We start from the raw sequence: 20,518 nt of genomic DNA on the forward strand, positions 1-20,518 counted from the left end.
CAGCCAAGGTATCACCTGATTGCAAACATATCACCTGCCCTCTCTGCACAGAGCCGGCCCTCCCACCTCAGCACCCAGCCTCTGCTGCATCCTCCCCTTTCGGGATTCAACTCTCCTTGGCCACCCATACCCCTTGAGGGCCAGGCTGGGCTGCAGATTTTCCTGTGAAATGCAGTTCAGAGCTTGAAGGAAGCCACCAGGAGTTGGAACCCCATCCTGGGGGAGCTTCCCAGGCCCACATTTCCTGGGCCCACTGGGCAACCTCCCGCCCACCACGGACGCCAGAGACGATGCCAATGGCAGTGCCGTGGCCCCCATGCTGCACCCACCTCGCCATCCTCAGGGCTGGGATTTGCTGCCTCCGGCCATTGCTTGTGTTGTCATTGACTTAAAATTCTTCTCAAAGTGATTCAATTTTTTTTCAACTTTTATTTTAAGTTTGGGGGCACATGTATAGTATATGCAGGTTGGTTACCTATGTAAACGTGTGCCATGGTGGTTTGCTGCCCCTGTCAACCCATCACCTAGGTATTAAGCCCAGCATCCTTTAGCTATTCTTCCTGATACTCTCCTTATGCCCCTCCCCTCCCACAGGCCCCAGTGTGGGTTGTTCCCCTCCCTGTGTCTGTGTGTTCACATCATTCAGCTCCCACTTAGAAGTGAGAACATGTGTTATTTGGGTTTCTGTTCCCACTTTAGTTTGCTGAGGATGATGGCTTCCAACTCCATCCGTGTCCCTGCAAAGGACATGATCTTGTTCCTTTCTATGGCACATATAGCATTCCATGGTGTGTATGTGCCACATTTGCTTTGTCCGGTCTACCATTGATGGGCATTTGGGTTGAGTCCATGTCTTTGCTGTTGTGAATAGTGCTGCAGTGAACATACACATGCATGTGTCTTTGTAAGAGAATGACTTCTATTCCTTTGGGTGTATACTCAGCAATGGGATTGTGGGTCAAATGGGAGTTCTGCCTCTAGGCCTTTGAGGAATCGCCACACTGTTCATCCCCGAAGGAGATTGTATACCAAACCACAGTTTGATCACTGGGATCGTTTGTCAGGTTAGAAGCTGACTGTAGAGAAAAGCATAAGGCGAGAGAACAGAGGCTGCCCTTGATTTGTTTCCCAGGCCAGTGGGGCAGGGGCTTCAGGGTGTGCTGGAGGCATGAGGACCAACCAGAGATTCCTCTTTGAAGGTCGTCAGGATTGAAGGCCCCCGAGAGAGGGAGTGGGTTTGTGTTGTGCTCTGCAGGCTTCTGTAATGCCTTGTGCTTCTGCCGCCCCCACATTGCCCCTTGTAGACAGTCTTCGATCTTACTCTGGGGTCAGCAAACCTTTTCTGTGAAGGGCCAGGTGGGAAAGGCATTGTGGCCATACAGCTTCTGTCGCTGTGGTGTGAAATCAGCCTCAGGCAATGTGTCAACTAACAGGTTGGTCGTGTTCCAATAAAACTTTATTTACAAAAACAGGCCGTGTTCCAATAAAACTTTATTTACAAAAACAAAAACAGGGCCTGGGTTGGCCCATGGGCCATGATTTGACAACTGCCAATCACTTTTCCCAAACTCCAGAAAGGGCTGCCCAAGCCACCCTCACCGGCACAGGGTAGGCACATTATTTGTGGAGTGAGTGAGCAGTGAATTTGAGGGCCCTCATCTGCTTACACCCCACGGAGGGGGTACCCGCAGCGTCTGGCTGTTATCTCTGTTATCCGAGCAAAGCTGGGATATTCTGCTGCCCTGGCTCTTGGAGTTTCTCAGCCTGATGATCTAGGACTGAAAGGCGGGACTTTCTTCCTCAGCTCTGCTCCGCAGACAGGCTTGTTAAAGGGAACACAAAAGAGCGAGGCCACGTAGGCACAGCCCCTGTCCCAGGAGGGTCCCCAAGCTGCTGCGTGTGGCCCCGCGCGCCGTCTCCGGATGGACAGTGGAGAGAAAGACCCCCTACACTTCCTGCCTGGCTGACCTCCTGCGGCGTCAGTGAGGAAGTCTGGGCTGGGACAGGGTCCATGAAAGGACCGAATCCTCCCAGACCAGCAGAGGGCTCGGGTGAGGATGGGTCCAGTTGTCCTGTTGATGAGGATGTTTCTCCTGAAGACATCACCACGAGAGCCCAGCTTACTCCACATCTGAATGCCCTTACGGGGAACGGGGTTTTCCAGTTTGCAGGAGGGAAATTTGCCCCTCCTGATTAACACGAACTTGGAAAATGTGGCCGAGAGAGCAGCCGGCACCGGGAGCTCTCCAGGCCGTGCAGGTGCAGCCTCCTGAGGACTCTCTGCCGCTGACCTTTCTAAACTAGAAATGTGCAGGGAAGAATTGTGAAGTTGGCTTTGGGTGTCAGAATGAGAAAAGCTGCAAATTCTGTGCTTCCAGGAAACCGCCCCCAGCATCTCCGACTCAGGAAGTGGCGGCTTCTCTTGTTCTGGGGTCTGTGGCATTGCTGTGGTTTGAAACCACTTTGTCATCTGCTCCTCACACCCCCTGACTCGTCCAGCAGCCCCTGCAGGCAAGGTCACCTCCACGCCCAGAGCGTCACTGCAGAACAGGCAGTGAGCAGAAGGAGGCAGTGAGGTGGGTACGTGTTAGGGCTGACTACCTGCACTGCGGCATTTCAGAAACTGAACCCAACCGAAGTCGATTTCTTGCTCACTGTGAAGGTTGGTGGGCAGGGCCAGGGTGGCTTGTGCCGCAGCCATTCAGGCACCCGGAGTGAGCGTCTCGGGACTGGCGAGGCTTACAAGTGGCATACGTCAATCGTGCCTACATGTCGCTGGACAAAGCCCAGTCACATGGCCACGTCTAATTGCAAGGGACATGGGGAACAAGTCCAACTCCATGTCCTGAAGGAGAGGGAAATATGGCTGGCGAATGGCTGGTCTCTGCCAAAGTGGGTTTCTAAAGATGAGATCAGCCTGTGTCCTTTCCTCCCTGATGAACCCACTGTCCCAAGGAGCCCCCGGCCACTGGAGCCCTGGGCGAGCAGTTCAGATGCAATTCGCCAACCAGGTCATTCTTTACCCTCTGCCCTGCTTCAGTTCGCCATAGTGCTTGGTGTGATCTGGCTGTATTTTCATTATTTATTCACCTACTTACTTCTCCTCTAAGAGGAGGCTTCCTAAAGGCAAGGATCTTGGTCATATCCCTAAGTGTTGTAAACAGCCCTTGGCATGCAGTGGGCACTATATTTGTTGAGGGAATGAGTGAGTGAGTGAGTAAGTGAGTGATAGACGTGATCTCAGCGGTGACTGTTGTGCTGGGCGCCCATCAGCTCACCCTGCAAAGTGACCCAGCAGCTGGAATTTGGCAGAAATGTTAGCACTGCCTGTCCTGGCTTTCAGAGTCCCTCCAAGTATCGATGTGGCTTACACAGGGGCATCCCCTTCAGCTTCCATCCGAAGGAAGGCGGGGGGGTGGCATCCAAACCGAGCTTGATGCCTAGGGAAGATAGACTTTTCATGAATGGAAAATGGAGTTTCTATTGTGGCTTCTGTAGATTTGTCTTTTCCAAATGGACTCCAGGTCATTACGTAAGAACTCAGTGCATGCACACACACATCCACATGTGCACACACGTGCAGACTACACACACATCCACATGTGCACATGCATGCATACTATACACATGCACACACATGCATACTATACACACACAGCCACATGTGCACACACGTGCATACTATAGACACATGCACACACCACCCTGCTTCACACACATATACATTCCTACACGTTCTTGTTCCTGTTTGCCACCCCCCTCCCTCAACCCTCCCCTCTATCTTCCATTAAATTCTTATCTAGCACAGGCAGTGGTTTGGGGGGTGCTTTCCTGTCCCCGTTTCCATCTATAGGAAGCTGATGAGCTTCCTGGCAGTGTTGGAGGGGAGGCAGCTCCTGGAAGAAGCCCCAGTCGCAGAGACAGTGGTGAATACAGCCTGATGGGGAGCGACAAGCTGAGCACAGAGCGCTTGAGGTTCAGCTGGGATCAGCTGCAATTCTGCGCTCATTAAGGCATTTCATTCTGATAAAATATGTTAAATGAAAAAACGAGCAGGAGAAGAGGAGGCAGAATACTCTTCCCCAAAAAAGTCTGTTAATTACAGGCTTTCTCCTTGGAAGGAATATCACGTCTCTTCCTAAGCACTAGCGGCACTACGCAGGGAGAAATAGGTAACCTACTTGTAGAGAGGAAAGCCCTCAAAAGTAAAGGGGTGGCTCTAATCGGTGGGGCTGTGAAGCCAGGGGTATCCGTGGCGAAGCAGGGAGCCACGCCTGGTGATTCTGCCACTGGAATCAGACCGCAGTCTGGAGTGAGTGGTGAGTGAGGAGGTGTAGCCACACCGCGGAGGGAGCACTGGGAACCCCAGGCTGTCCCTTCTTCTCAAGCAGAAGGGGGAGGAAGCCGCTCACAGGCACCGAACTGATTTTCCAGAAACTTGGGTAGGGACTTTTCTTTATGTCCCCAGGGGAACTGGGGAAAACGGCAAGAGGGAGCACCATTTAAAAGGTTAGCAGGACACCCTCCCTGGTCCAGAATTCTGGCTCTGGACTGGACAGTTTGGGCAGTGGCTACGGTGCCAAGCACCATGCAGGCACTGGGGATTCAGGGGAGAGAGGATATAGAGTTCTGTGGCCTTCAGGAACCACCAAGCAATCCACATTCTGTGTGAAGTTCACACCTGGTCCCACGACCCTTGTAGGGCCGGCACCTACACAGGCACGTTCGTGAAAGGTTTTAAAACGCCGCTTGCTTGGCTAGTGTACACCTCAAGCTTGACTCCTGGTGAGATTGAGAGTGAGGATAAAATGAAACTTTTAAGAAGAGGATCTATTGCTTGGCTGAGTCTGATACCAATTCACACTGTGTTACCTTGAGAGGCTGTCCAGGGCAACGGTAGGAATCAGCGAATCAGCTTGAGGTGATGGGGAGGAACGTAAAGCTCTTGGGTGTGAATCCTTTCATTTTGGCAGTCGATATTTTAGAAGACAAGAAGTCACGCAAACCAGTCTTCGGGGCCCCTGCCAGAAAGCAAGTAAGGAAAAGAGCTCTGAGGACAAGGCTCTGGAGGGAGGTCGCTCCACAGTCGCGGGGCCTACAAGGTGCTTAGGCCCCTTGGAGGAGACACGCAGGAGCCCGTTTCCAGAGAAGCACGATCACAGGTGCGCAGCCACGGGTGGGTCACAAAGCATTGCTCAGGTCAGCCCCTGACACCGAACAACTCAAATGAGCTTAAACGGATTGAAGTGCAACATTTCCTTCCCATCTTCTGGATAAATTTGGTTGCCATTTGTGCACATACACCCCACTGCTTCACATCCAACCACAAATACTTATGCCATTCTATGTGAACAGAGATGGGCTGGGTCTTTGGGGTCGTGGAGGTGAAAGGGTGCCTGCCTGCCCTGCGCAGGCTCTGGACTGCTTGAGCAAATGAGTGATGCCCCGAGCTGGGTTCGCATCCCGAAATGCACAGCCAAGGCACCGGAGACGCCTCTCTGGTCTGTGGCAGGGCCCATAAAAGTTGATTGGATGTGTGAGCACGTGTGGTGGAGCCAGCTGAATTTTAGCCCCACGTTATCTTCACAGAATGTTTGCTGGGTAACTTGGCAGTATAATTAGCACGGAGTCCACCTAAGAGCCCATTTCTGATACTCTACAACATCCAGGTGTGTACGAATGACTCACGTGGTAGTCATTCATTGTCTCATGGAAGCAGGGTGACCTTTCCAAAGCACGGATGTGGCTGTGTGGTTCCCACTGTCCTTGGGAGATGGCCTGAATCCTCACCTTGCCCGGCAGGTTTCATGAGCTCGCACCACCCCTTGGCACGGCAAGCTCCAGCTATGCTGGTGGCTCGTAGCTTCCAGATTGGCTCGTAGCCTTGGTCACCTGCAGTCCTGTGCACAAGCTCTCCCCTCAGCCTGGAGGGTTTTCCCGGTGCACCCAACAGTCCCCTCAACCCAGCTACTTCCTACCTGCCCTGAGAACTCCCCACTTTTCAGGACCCATCAGAGGCCTTCCCATGGGGCCAGGGCACCCGCTTTGCCTGCTGCTGTGGCAGAGTTTCTGACACTGTTTTGTCAGTAATTATTGTCTGCATCCCCCACTAAACCTAAAGCTCCTTGAGGAGCACACATGTCATTAAACACTCATTAAGTGGGAATGACAGACGCAGCCCTCGTGCCCATCTCTGCTAGTCAGCCCTTCATGGTAATTAGGAAGATTGTTATGTTAGGGATACAGTACCTGGCAATAATAAATTGGACGGTCTTTTAGTAATGGTGGTGTGGTTTATTTCATTCTAACACTCCTATCAATAGTAACTATAAATTCTAGGGGAAAATGTTTAAGCTCTTTGAAGTTACTTGGGGGAGATAGACAGTAGGCAGAATCTGTTGGGGCCTCTGCCCTCGAAGGGAGAAAACAGCCCTGGGTGAGACGTGTGCGCCGGTGGCTTCCCTCCGAGGGCACCATCCCAGTCCTTGCATCATAGGGTGAGTGGGTCTCATGCAGAAAGCCACAGGCATGCTGGTCACAGGAGTTGTACAATGGCGTTTAGAGTTGACAAAGCAGCTGGAATGTGAGGAGATACATTCTAGAAAATACACAGCCACAGATAGGGACTCCCAAATACACATGTAAGCTCTGCCCAGATCCTTGGCTGCCCCGGAACTGTGCATGCCCAGAGAGGCGCCGAAGCACCCAGTAAAAGCAACAGTCAGCAGACTGAGAAAACTAAGCAGAGATTCCAAGGGAAACACATTGAGATTTGCGTCCAGCCAAGTGAACTCCCTGCTGTAACAAAAAATAAACACCCTCAGAGAAAGGTAACAGAACCAGGGTCTCTACAAGGTTGCATTCACAGTGATCAGTATACACACAAAACTTATTAGACATGTCAAAAAGAGAGAGAGAAAATGTGATCCACAGTCAAGAAAAAACTGCCCAGAGAAAGGAACCCGTGAACCCTGAGATCACCCAGACATTGGAGCTAGCAGCAAGGCCTTTAACATATTGCTTTATAATATCTTCAAGGGTCAGAATAGATGAATGGATGAATAGATGGGGAATCACAGCAGAAAAAAAATGATACTCTAAAACTATAACCAAATGGAAATGATAAAACTGAAAAGTACCGTGTGTCTAACGGAAAACTCACTGGATGGGTTCACAAGTGAATTGCTGAGGCAGAAGAAAGGGTCGGTGCATTTGAAGATGGATCAATACAATTATCCAGCCTGAAGAAAGAGGAGAAGTGAAGCACACAGAGCTTCAGTGGGGCAGTGGCCAGTGGCCTGACATCTGTATGATGGCAATAACAGAAGGAGAAGAGAGAGGATCAGAAAAAAATCCTCGAAGAAATAATGATTGAGACTTTCCCACATGTAGTAGTGAAACAAACTTATAGATTCAAGAAACCCAGTGAACCCTAGGTAGGAGAAATACAAAGAACGCCATTCCTTGATCATAGTCAAACTGCTGAAATGCAAAAATAAAGAAAAAGCCTCTAAAGTAGAGAAAAAGATGCAATATGTCCGGGGCAGCAGTCAGAATGGGGGCTTGTCCTCAGAATCCCTGCAGTCACATGCCAACAGAACATCTTTAAATTACTGAAAAGAAGCTACCAACCAAGAGTTCTATATCCAGAAAAAATATCCTTCAAAAATGAAGGTGAGCCTGGGCGCAGTGACTCGCGCCTGTAATCCCAGCACTTTGGGAGGCCAAGGCAGGCAGATGACCTGAGGTCAGAGTTCAAGACCAGCCTGCCCAACATGGTGAAATTCTACTAAAAATACAAAAATTAGCCAGGCATGGTGGTAAGTGCCTGTAATCCCAGCTACTCAAGAGGCTGAGGCAGGACAATTGCTTGCATCTGGGAGACGGAGGTTGCAGTGAGCCGAGATCACACCACTGCACTGCAGCCTGGGCGACAGAGTGGGACTCTGCCTCAAAAAACAAAAATAAAAATGAAGGTGAAATAAAGACATTCCTGACAAACAAACTGAGGGAATTCATCACCAGCAGACTCAGCGGGAGTGATAAAGGATGATGTTCCTTAGGCCAGAAACAAATGACACCAGTTGGAAATCCATACCTCCAACAAAGAATGGAGGGCTCAGGAAGAGATAAATTTATGGACTAATATAAAAGATTATCACTTTTCTTTTAATTTCTTTTAAAAAGCTGACTATTTAAAGCAAAAGTACAACATTGTATTAGAGAGTTTTTAATGTATGTTGATGTAATAAATATGACAACAGTAGGAGAAAAACTAAATAAGACAACAGTTGGACAAAGGACAGATGGGGTAAATGGAGCGAGGCTGTTTTGAGGTTCTGACGTCGCTGGTTAAGTGGCCCAATATTAACTTTAGGTAAACTGTGATGCTTATGAAGTTGAGAGGAGTATTGTCGTTAGTAAAGTTAATAAAAATGAATTTCTTTAAGGCCAGGTGCAGTGGCTCACACCTGTAATCCCAGCACTTTGGGAGGCCAAGGTGGCCATATCACTTGAGGCTAAGAGTTCAAGACCAGCCTCACCAACATGGTGAAACCCCGTCTCTACTAAAAATACAAAAAATTAGCTGGGCGTGGTGGCACATGCCTGTAATCCCAGCTACTCAGGAGGCTGAGGCAAGAGAATCGCTTGAACCCTGGAGGTGGAGGTTGCAGTGAGCCGAGATCACGCTGCTATACTCCAGTCTGGGTAACAGAGTGAGACTTTGTTTCAAAAAAAAAGAATTTCTTCATATATACATAAAATAAAACTGTTAGTCACCAGATTGTCCAGTTTATTAGCACAAATAAGTGAGTTTTGGATGTGCCCATCTGTGAAAACAAATGCAAGGCATCAATGATTCTGAAGGCTTCTTCCAAATTCATTACCCAACATTCTATCTGAACACACTAATGTACATTTCTAGGGTCAATGGTTTAAACTGTAAATACTCCAAAGGCACATTCTGTATGATTTTTGCCCACAACCTTTCCTTAATATGCACATGTTTTCTAGACAAAAACATTAAATAGAGCTAAAGTGACATCAAGGTCTCCCTCCCTTCATTTCCTCTGATACATGAGATAAATGTAAGCCCAGTTCCTCGGGACAGTTCTCCAGGCCCTCAGATGTCCTGTGCCCCCGAGATAAATGTAAGCCCAGTTCCTTGGGACGGTTCTCCAGGCCCTCAGATGTCCTGTGCCCTGGGTCCCGTCAGACACTAGTGTGCAGAGGCCTTGCAACTCTGGGTGGTGCAAATTTCCCACATCCCATCCCCTTCCTGGCTATGGACAAGTGCAGGCTGGACCCTGGCCGCCTCCTTCCTGGCCTCCAGCTCACTGCCCTCCTCACCCTGGAGCAGAGGGGCTATCTAAACCTGAGCCACACTAGCCGTTTCCCAGGCTCACTCGAGGTCGAAGCTGTGGCGAGGCTTAGGCACTGGGGGCTTGCTCCTGCTCCCCAAAGACGGGGTCAGGACACTTCTCCCTGGCTCTGTGCCCATCACGTGGCTCTAAGGCTCACCACCTCCATTCATCAGGTCTCTCCTCCGATGACTTCTCTGCCATGATAGGACCCCCACCCTACTCACACACAGCCCTGGCCCTTTCCCTAGCCGTGCTCACCATCTCCTCACACCACATGGCATTTCCTCATGGGGAAGGTCACACCTGCAGCAGCTCAGCTTCGCGTATCATCAGCTTCCTCCTGCTGGACTGTGGGCTCCCTGAGGGTGGGGCAGCTCTGATCTTGCCCCTGTCTGTGTCCCAGCCACCAAGAATGCAGCCTGGCCCAGAGAATCCCCCAGTAAATCCCTGCTGGAGGAGTGGATGGTGACCTGCTAGAGGCAGGAGCTGGATTTGGCCTGTGGGCTGTGGTTTGTGACCCCTGGACTGAGCACAGCCTCTCAGGTGGGATCGTCTGGTGGACACTGCACACCCCACCCAGGTGCACAGAGCCCTCACCCAGGTGGACGGGGTCCCCCACTGGGTGTGGAAGCTCTCACCCGGGACCCAGGGCCCCACCCAGGTGTGCAGAACCCTCACCCAGGTGGACAGGGCCCCCACCCAGGTGTGCAGAACCCTCACCCAGGTGGGCATTTGCAGTGAAGCTCCTACTTTGGGTGTGTGAGGCCTGCTTGCCCGGGCAGGCCCTCTAAAGTTCAGGACACTTCCCTTTCTAGGAGCCGTCTGAAGAGAGATTTGAGGCCAGTTTAGCCACTTTCTTGGAGGGCAGAGGCCCCTGATGCTCCAGCTCTACCTGTGCTAGTGAATTTTTAAGCCGTCAGAGCCAGGAAGCTTGTGAGTGAGTGGAAAATGAGGTAGGTTTCTTTCCCCCAAAAGAACCTTCAGACTGAGTCTCTGGGAAGAAACCAGGGGCAGGAGGTATCCCAGGAGCCAGCTTGAGTCTGGGTTTTCTCCCCCATAAGTGGACTGTGGAAATACCCTCCCTGGTTCACCAGACAGACACAGAATCCTCCAGGATGGGAGGAACTGCTCTGAGAACACGTGAATGAGAGGCTTTGGGGTCTGGGGCTCAGCCCTCAGAGGAAACAAGGACCCTTGAGAAAGTTCGACCTCTCGTTCAAACAGCGTCTCCTTCCACAGCAAGACAGCATGGCACTTCGATTTGTCCATCAGCTACACTTCAGGGCCCACCTCCTTCCTGGCCCCAGGTAGGGAGGGGCAGCTACACGTGTGCACCACCCCCATGACTGTCCTGAGCGTGGTTCTGAAGACACAACCCCAAGACGAATGTGATCGTCCTGCTGCAGCCTGTGAGTCGCCTGGCAGCCAGACACTGCGCTGAGACCCACGGGGAGTCACATTGTCCCTGCTGAAGCCAGAGGGATGTGAAGAAAGCAATCATTTTGGACTCAACTGCCCTGGGTTGTGTGGTTTAATCGCTCGTGTGAAAGGAACGGGCAGGCCCTTTGTGTTTACCGCCCCCTCATCCAAGCAGAAAATGTTCCCTTTCTTGAATTGCTGTAATGGCTATATTTATGCAGCTGAAAGTTCCTTAAGAAATGAAAGTAAAATCAAATTGCTGCAAATGCTCAGATAATTTAGTGGAGAATATTCAATTAGAATATATTAATATTTTAGATTTCCATCATTAATTGAATATTCAGGGATTTCATTTCGTCATTGAATTGCTGGAGCACCCTGTGTGGACGGGTGTTTAGGATGAGAGCTCAGGCACCTTCCACAAATGGACTCTTAGAGTTTGGCGATGGCCAGGGAGCCTTGTGTCTGCCGGGCCGGCTCCAGGACTGCTGACCAGACATTGTCTAGCTGCTAATGAGTGGGCTCCCAGGGCCACTGTAGGGTGCAGCTGTTCTGAGGACAAGTTTAAGGATGAAGGAGAGTGTGTATGTTGGGGCAAGCTGGCAATAGCCCTTGCTTGGAAAGAGATGTCCTTCATTCTTCAGTTGTGGCCTTCATACTTGAGAAAGTGAAACTGTCTGTGCATGAAATGAGGATGATAGCAGGCTGTGGTGGCAGTTATCCATCCACCATCCATCTAGCCATCCATCCGTCCGTCCATCCATCCATCCATCTATCCATCCATCCATCCATCCGTCCATCCGTCTATCCATCCATCCATCTATCCCTCCATCCATCCATTCATGCATTCACTAAGCATTTCCATGTCAAGCACCCCTGTATTTGTCTGTCCTTATGCTGATAATAAAGACATACCTGAGACTAAGAGGTTTAATTGACTCACAGTTCAGCAGGTCTGGGGAGGCCTCAGGAAACTTACAATCATGGTGGAAGGGGACGCAAACATGCCCTTCACATGATGGCAGGAAGGAGAAGTGCACATCAAAGCAGGGGAAAGCCCCTTATAAAACCATCAGATCTCATGAGAATTCACTATCACGAGAACAGCATGGAGGTAACGGCCCCCACCAGGTTCCTCCCACAACACATGGGGATTATGGGAACTACAATTCAAGATGATATTTGGGTGGGGCCACAGCCAAACCATATCAACCCCCTGGTGTGCTGTTCTGGGTACAGAGGCTACAACAGGGAACAGATGGAATAGTCCAGCTCTCATAGAGTTTATGTTCAAAGACAGGGATAAGTAACCATTAGTTACAATCTGGGAACCAGAGAATGTGGGGTGCCATTGAAGTTTGGTTTCAGATAAGGTGGACAAGAAGGTCACTTCTGAGAGAACTGAATGCAGTGGCAGAGTCAATCATGGCGATATCAAGGGGGTGAGTGCTCCAGGCAGAGGGAACAGTAAGTGCGAATGCTCAGAGTCTTGGAGGAAGAGCCTGGAGGTCAGAGTGGCTGAATAGAAATGGCCAGGGAGAGGGTGAGAGTGATGAACTTCAGGGCCAGGTCACTCAGGAGCATGTGGCCATGGGAGGGACTTGGTGGTTTACTCTGAAACCCAAAGAGTGTTGTGGTGTGGCATAAATTGATTCACCAAGACCCCTCTGACTGCCGTAAGGAACCCGGCAGAGCAGGAGCAAAGGCAGTTGCAGGAGGCGGCTTCGCAACCCTCCCACTGAGCTATGAGGAGGCCAGGGGTGTTGTTTTAATGTCCTGCCCAATAAAACAGCTGGAAACCCCAATCTTATCACAGACTCGACGTCTGTGACCCTTGAGGAATGAGAGGCTCCCTTTGAATCCACTTGTGACCATGGGGTCACGGAGCTTCTGTTTCACTTTATGTGTGCGTGTGAGAAGCTAGAGTGTGGCAGCCAGAAAAAGAAACAGCCCTGGGAGGCTGGGGGAGGCTGGGGGTGCAGCTGGGGTGGGGATAAGGCACCGCGCAGGTTCTGGTTAAAGGATTTCTCCTGGCTTGGAAGGGAAGTGACGGCAGAGGAGCCCTGGGGAAATGGAAACTCGTCTCCCAGGATCCTGGCTCCCAGCTCCCTTCCGGCACCCAGAGGTGGGGTCAGGAGGCCCCCAGGTGCTGACAGCAGGTGTTCCCTGGAGCTGACAGAGGAGACAGCCCATGTGCCGTCAACCCTCCTGGGCTCCCGGCCCGGCAGTGTTTTCCTGCTGACAGCAGTCCTGCAGGAGGCCTGACCATGTTTCCGATACTTGATGTTTCCTGTTAATTTCTAACAGCAGACTTTTCTAATATTCTGAAGACTCCTTTCTCAGAATATTAGAGACCCAAGGAGGAAAAGCCATCTCCCCAAAGCTCTCTGCTCAAAGACCTGACTTCAGCTCAGAGAAACAAGGGCATGGGAGACGAGGCCCAAAAGCAAAGCCAATGAGAAGTAGATGCCTGGGAGGGGAATTGCATGTTGGAAATCATACTGTCCCTTAGCTATAGAAGACAGCAGAAAATGCTGCTTGTTTCCGCTTCCCTAGTGGTGCTGAAAGTCAGGCTTCTGTCTTCAAAGTGACTCTTCAAAATCATGCCCCAGAAAGAGACTTCGTCCCCGGGGCCCCAGCATCAAGCTGGCCTGGGTTGTGTGGGGCTTTGGTTTGCTCAGGCAGAAAGTCGCATCTGACACAGGTGTGGGCTGGTCAGGTACCAGGGCTCGGGGACCTCCCTGGTGCCATCCTGGGGAAAAGGCCTCGAAGCTCTCTTGATGGCACTGGCTTACTCCATAGAGGCCCGAGACGGCCTACAGATGCAGCTGCACCTGTGCTGTGTGGGCCCCTGTCAGAGTGGTTTTCGATGGAGTTACGTTTGATTTGGGCTTTGGGGCTTCATGAACTGTAATGCTTATTGAAGTTGAGAACTGATTTCATTTTCCCAAAATGTAGGCTGATTAAAACAAGAAAAGCCGTGCAGCCTTGGTGTCTGCTTCTTAAAAGCAAAGTGAAGCATTCAGCTAAGGTTCATGTCAGAAAAGGGACTTGGAGGGGGCGCCTGGGCTGGCGCCCCCAGGATAGGAGGGGCCAGCAGCCACACCCTGCCTGCTTGAAGCAGCCTCTCCCTGGAGGACAAAACCAATGGCTCTTATCTGATCTAGTGGTTTCAGGAATTTTCTACACACATAAAGCACATCAGAGAGGAGAGAAAATTGTTGACGTGCTCCGTGTTTTCAGCAGAAAAGCATTCTCCATGTCGCTGCGTGCATGAGCCTGCCTCGCCCGGGGCACACCAGCGCCTCAGCCCAGCAAACCAGAGTCAGGCAGGGGCTGCAAGCAGTGTTTCGCACTCGCCATTGCCTCTGGGAGGTAGAACTGGTGGAGAAGGGACAGGAGGTATGGCTGTCCTGTGCCGTCAATTTGGGACAGCCCAGGCCTGAAGACTTCTGTCTCTATAAATAAGTAGCCAGGTGAAGATTTAAGTTTTCTGTGAAAAATAATGGAATCTGAAGCTAATCTGTGTTGCAAATTCAAGGTGTAGATTTGGGCAGAGTTGACACATTTATTGTGTTCAGTCTGAAACTGGTCAATATAGGATGACAGGGGGAGAGCAGTATATCCACAATCTATTAGATTAGTGTCCACCCACCCCCCCCATCCATACACCCATCCATCTGTTCATCCATCTATCCACACTGCCACCTACCCCTCCATTCATCCATCCATCCTCTGTCCACCCATCCACACACCCACCCATCTACCCATCCATCCATCCATCATCCATTCATCCATCCATCCATCCATCCATCCACCCACCTACCATCCATCCATTCATTTCTCCATTCATCCATTCATCTCTCTATCATTCATTCATTCATCCACACATCCATCCACCCACTATCCATCCATTCATCCATTCATCTCTCCACCCATCCATTCATCTCTACCCATCCATTCATCTATCCATTCATCTCTTCATTCATCCATTCATCCATCCACCCATCCATCCACCCATCCACCGTCCATCCATTCATTTATCTTTCTATCCTTTCATCCATCCACCCATCTATCCACCTACCCACCATCCATCCGTTCATCTCTCCATCCATCCATTTATCTTTTTGTCTCTCCGTTCATCCATCCACCTACCCACCATCCATTTATCTCTCCATCCATTCATTCATCTATCCACCCACCATCCACCCATTCATTTCTCCATTCATCCATTCACCTCTCCATCCATCCATTCATCCACCTATTCACTCACCCACCATCCATCCATTCATCTCTCCATCCGTCCATTTGTCTCTCCATCCATCCATTCATCTCTCTATCCATTCATCCATCCATATATCCATCCATCCACACATCTACCATCCATCCATTCATTTCTCCACCCATTCGTTCATCTCTCCATCCATCCATTCATCCATCCACCCATCCATCCTCAGCACTCTCATCCTCAGACTCTCTCATTGCGCCTGACATCAGCAGGCCCCAAAGCCAGAACTCTGGCATAACCACAGCACCCACCTCCAGCTACTGTTTCAAAACGCTTCAGGCCTTTCAAGTAAACGAAAAACTGAACAGGCAAAAAGATTGCCTCATGAGTTGCTGTCCTTAAAACTATTTCAACGTTTGAAAACTCCCTGTCGAGGATACAGGTAATCAGTTTTTGACAGTGGTGGAAAATTCTTCCAGGGGTCTGGGGAAAAGCCATCCCATTTGGCTTACCTATGAACACTACACAAACTTTCTGACTTGATGCTGAAGCCTAGCCCTGAGGAAGATTTTAGGACCAGAGCAGTCTTCTTAATTGTTTTCCTAAATCATCAGCAACAAAAATGTGGACTTAGAGAAAGAAGTGTGTTCACTCAGATTTCTCCTTAGAGGAAATGTTAGGTTTTGCTAGGAAAGTCCATCTTAGGCCAGTTGTGGCCGGTGTTGAGGTCCACAGTGGGCCACTCAGTCATGGTTCCTGTCCTGAAGCACTACACATTGCTGGTGGAGACAGGCGGTAAAGGCGAAAACAGATGAGAGGAGAAGAAACTGTTAGAACACGGAAGGAACCACAGGGAGAGTGGAGCACAGGGACAGGATGGGCAGTGAGGGGCAGGCTGGGATGGGGAGCAAGGCTGTAGATGGGACCTGCCAGCCAAGGCCTCTCCGAGGAGCCAGCTGCTGAACTGGGCCTGCATGGCAAGGAGCTGGCTGTGCACAGGTCAGGCAGAGACCCACAAGTGCAAAGGCCCTGGGGTAGGAATGAGCGGGGCACACCCAAGGAATATAAAGGTCTGTACTGTGAGAATATGAGTGAGGGAAAGGGAGGGAGGGGCCCGGGGGAGGGCAGGAGCAGGTCCCAGGGCCTCCAGCCCGTAGGAGTTTGGGTGTAGCTCCAATGCGGGAAGAAGCTTGCAAGGAGCCATTTGACTGTCCATCTATCATCCCCTGGATGCCTTTGGCTGCCTGACGGGGCTGGAAGGTTAAGGCAAGAGCTGCCCCAGAGCCCCAGGGAGGAGAGAGTTGCCCTGAGGAGAGATGCGAGGGCCTGGGCTAGGATAGTAGAGGCATGGAGGTGAGGAGGGGAAAGCGGGGAGCCCAGATGGCCTGCAGGGAAGGACCCAGAGGACTTAGGGAGAGGCAGGTGGAGGAAAGGGAGCCATCGAGCCTGGCTCCTGGATTTTCAGCCCACCCTGATGTTGAGGTGACAGCACCTGGCATCCCCATTGCTCAGGAGGTGCCCGCGTGTGAGGTGCCATGGGGATGCCATGCACATCTGTCCCCCCTCCTGCACATCTGTCTCTTCCCGCTCCCTCCTCACCTCTTGTTACTAAAGAGGCTTCCTGCCCCAGCCCGACATGCAGCTGCTGGGTGCACTGGGCTGATTCCTAGACTCTGCGTTCAGCTCTCAGGGATGCTGCAGGAAAGCAGGAAATCAAATTAGGCCATTGACACCTCGCCCACGATCTTTATTCTATTGTCTCTTAGTCCACCCAAAAAAATGTGAATCAAAATAAAATCAGAATATCTTTAGATGATGCTCTGTGTATGTGTGTGTGTGTGCGTGTGTGTGTGTGTATTTTTTTTTTTTTTTTTTTTTGATATGGAGTCTCACTCTGTCGCCTAGGCTGGAGTGCAGTGGCATGATCTCAGCTCACTGCAACCTCCGCCACCCAGGTTCAAGTGATTCTCCTACCTCAGCCTCCCGAGTAGCTGGGACTACAGGCATGCATCACCACGCCCAGTTAATTTTTGTATTTTTAGTAGAGATGGGGTTTCAGCATATTGGTCAGGTTGGTCTTGAACTCCTGACCTCGTGATCTGCCTGCCTTGGCCTCACAAAGTGCTGGGATTACAGGTATGAGCCACCGTGCCTGGCCTACGTGGGTTTTTTTTGGTTTTGGTTTTGGTTTTGGTTTTGAGACAGAGTTTCACGAGTGCAGCAGTGCAGTCTTGACTCACTGCAACCTCTGCCTCCTGGGTTCCAGTGATTCTCCTGCCTCAGCCTCCAGAGAAACTGGGATTACAGGCGCCTGCCACTACACCCAACTAATTTTTTTGTAACTTTTAGTGGAGACGGGATATCACTACGTTGGCCAGGCTGGTCTTAAACTCCTGGCCTCAAGTGATCTGGCCACCTCGGCCTCCCAAAGTGCTGGGATTACAGGCGTGAGCCGCCGTGCCTGGCCTATGTGGTTTTTTTTGGTTTTGTTTTTGTTTTTGAGACAGAGTTTCACTCTGTTGCCCAGGCTGGAGTGCAGTAGTGCAGTCTTGACTCACTGCAACCTCTGCCTCCTGGGTTCCAGTGATTCCCCTGCCTCAGCCTCCAGAGTAACTGGGATTACAGGTGCCCGCCACTACACCCAACTGATTTTTTGTATTTTTTAGTAGAGATGGGGTATCACCACGTTGGCCAGGCTGGTCTTGAACTCCTGGCCTCAAGTGATCTGGCCACCTCGGCCTCCCAAAGTGCTGGGATTACAGGCGTGAGCCACTGTGCCTGGCCCAGACGATGCAGTCTTAATGGGAGCAGTGTCACCCCCAAGGGGAGCAAACAGTTCTTGGTGACAAAAAAAAAGACTTAGATATCATAACAGATGGTGGCCCTCCAAAGGCACATAAACAGATTTCATGACTGGAAGAGGCAACTGGGAAACAAAAATTTTTTAAAGGCTCTGAGGGCTTGGGGGATAATAAGAGACATTGAGAAACATTGCTCGGGGACCCATAAAGTGGGCCCAGAGGTCAGGGTGCTCCCTGGACACTCATTCTCAGGCTCCCAGCAAGAATGAGCCTGAGGCCAGGTACAGTGGCTCACGCCTGTAATCTCAATACTTTGGGAGGCCGAGGCAGGTGGATCACGAGGTCAGGAGTTCAAGACCAGCCTGGCGAAGATGGTGAAACCCCGTCTCTACTAAAAATACAAAATTTAGCTGGGTGTGGTGGCAGGCACCTGTAATCCCAGCTACTCAGGAGGCTGAGGCAGAGAATTGCTTGAACCCACGACAGAGTGAGACTCCATCTCAAAAAAACAAAACAAAAAAAAAGAACGAGCCTGAAATAAGTGAATACCTTTCACCCTGGGAGCTCAGGGGGTGTCTAAGCCTGGGCCCCAGGAGCACTCTGATGTGAGTACTTCTTTGAGAGGTAGAGGAGACACAGGGCAGGGCAGGGAAGTGAACCAATGAAGGGGAGGCAGGCCAGTAAGTGATGTGTTATCAAGACACCCGCCTCGGGGCGGCTGGACATCCCACTAAGCCAGCCCTGGGAACCTGTCATTCCCCTGCTTCTGCCATTGTGTTGAGGGCCTGGGGTGCTCATACACCAAGTCCTTTGGTCCTTGGTTGGAGGCTGCTCCCAAGGACATTCATTCCTCAGCATTTTCAGCCTGTCAAGTGGGCAGCAAAAGTGGCTCAGCAGGAAGAGAAAGGCCCATGGCAAAGAGTCACAGGTGCTGGTTGGAAGTTGGCGAATGTGCCCTGAAATGATAACATCAGGCAGACACGGGTGGGCACCCACAACTTCTCCTACAATAGCACATCCTTGGACTGGACACAGGCTCCATGACTGTCCCCCAAACCACCTATGTCTGGTCCTACGCACCTAGGACCAAAAAGAAGCTCTAACCCAGGCCAGCAGGACTGCAAAGTGCATGATCACACAGTCCTGCAAGCGGGGCCTGCCTGCCTGCTCTCAGACCTGACAAACGGGCTCCCTTGCGCCAGGCACTGTGGGCATTTTAGGATGTTCTTAAATGTAACTATGTACTTTGTAGGAAGAACGTTAAGCTGGCCTAATTCCTGAGCCACTCTTGAAGTGGTTCCGTCTGTCCTAATGTTTGTCAGAGTTTTCTTGGTTTCTTAAATATGGGTAGAAAAGAGTGTTCCTCCATTGGGATGATGGTGATAAAGGTGGGGGTGGTGGTGATGATGATTATGATGAGGATGATTGTGGTTATAATGGTAATAAGGGTGATGATGTTGATGGTAATAATAGTCATGATAGTGGTGATGATGATGGTAATGGTAGTGGTGATGGTGGTGATGATAATGAAATGTCGTGTAATGCGTAATCATGTCGTAATAGTAAATAATAAATGTAAATGGTAAAGTAATTAATAAGTAATGTCATTAAGTATCGTAAAATGAATAATAAAATTAAATGTCGTATCGTAAATAATGTCGTAATCATCATTAAGTAATAAATGTCGTAAATTAAAGTAATAATGTCGTAAATGTCGTAAATAAGTAATATCGTAAATAATGTCGTAATAATCGTAGAAAATAAATGTCGTATCGTCATGTCGTAAATAATAATAATAACAATAAATATCATGCATAATAATCGTAATGTCATCTCATGCATAAATGTCATCGTAAATATCGTAATAATATGCGTAAATAATATCGTAAATAATAATAAATGTCGTAAAGTAATGAAATAATGCGTAAAGTAATAATAAATGTCGTAATAATAAATATAATGTCGTAACAATAAGTAAATAAACCGTAAATAAATAAAGTAATAATAATAAAGTAAAGTAATAAATTAATAGTAATAAATGCGTAAATAATATTTAATAAATGTCGTAATGTTAATATGTTAAGTAATAAATGTCGTAGTAATGTCGTAAATGTCGTAATACATGTCATATAATAAAGTAATGTCGTAATAAATAAATAAGCGTAGTAATAATGTAAATAAAAACAATAAATGGTAATTGTATGTCATTAAAATAAGTAATAAAATATAATATTAATAATAATATAATATAAATGCCAATAATGTCATAAATAATGTCATGTATGCGTGTAATAAATAGTAATAATGTAATAATATAAAAGTAATAATAAATGTCATAATAAAATATATGTCGTAATAATAAATAAATGTCATGCGTAAAGTAATAATAAACTGTCACTTGTCTCATATAATAATAAATGACAATAGCAATAAATATAAGCAAGCCAATGTCATTAATAATGTATAAAATAAGTAATAATAGTAGTAAGCAAAGATAATGAGGAATTTAATAATCTGTAAATAGAAAGAAAACAAAACTATTATTATCATTACTACCACTTACCATAACTAATTCCATAAATCATCTAAAATAAGATTTTAATCCCTCCTCCCAAACCCATCACCTTCCCAGCAATCACTTTGTACTGACTCTTTCTTCACTGTAGTATCCTGAGCCCCATCTGCCAGTTGCTGTCCTGGGCACC

At 49.2% G+C, this 20,518-nt stretch overlaps 1 protein-coding gene across 1 annotated transcript in view; it reads left to right on the top strand.

The window, feature by feature from the left end:
* The window catches only part of CDH4 (cadherin 4), a 669,406-nt gene that overhangs the window by 509,799 nt on the left and 139,089 nt on the right, over positions 1 to 20,518 (top strand). The window lies entirely within an intron of this gene.

The sequence above is a fragment of the Papio anubis genome, chromosome 16 (assembly GCF_008728515.1).
Source record: "Papio anubis isolate 15944 chromosome 16, Panubis1.0, whole genome shotgun sequence".
NCBI lineage: Eukaryota > Metazoa > Chordata > Mammalia > Primates > Cercopithecidae > Papio > Papio anubis.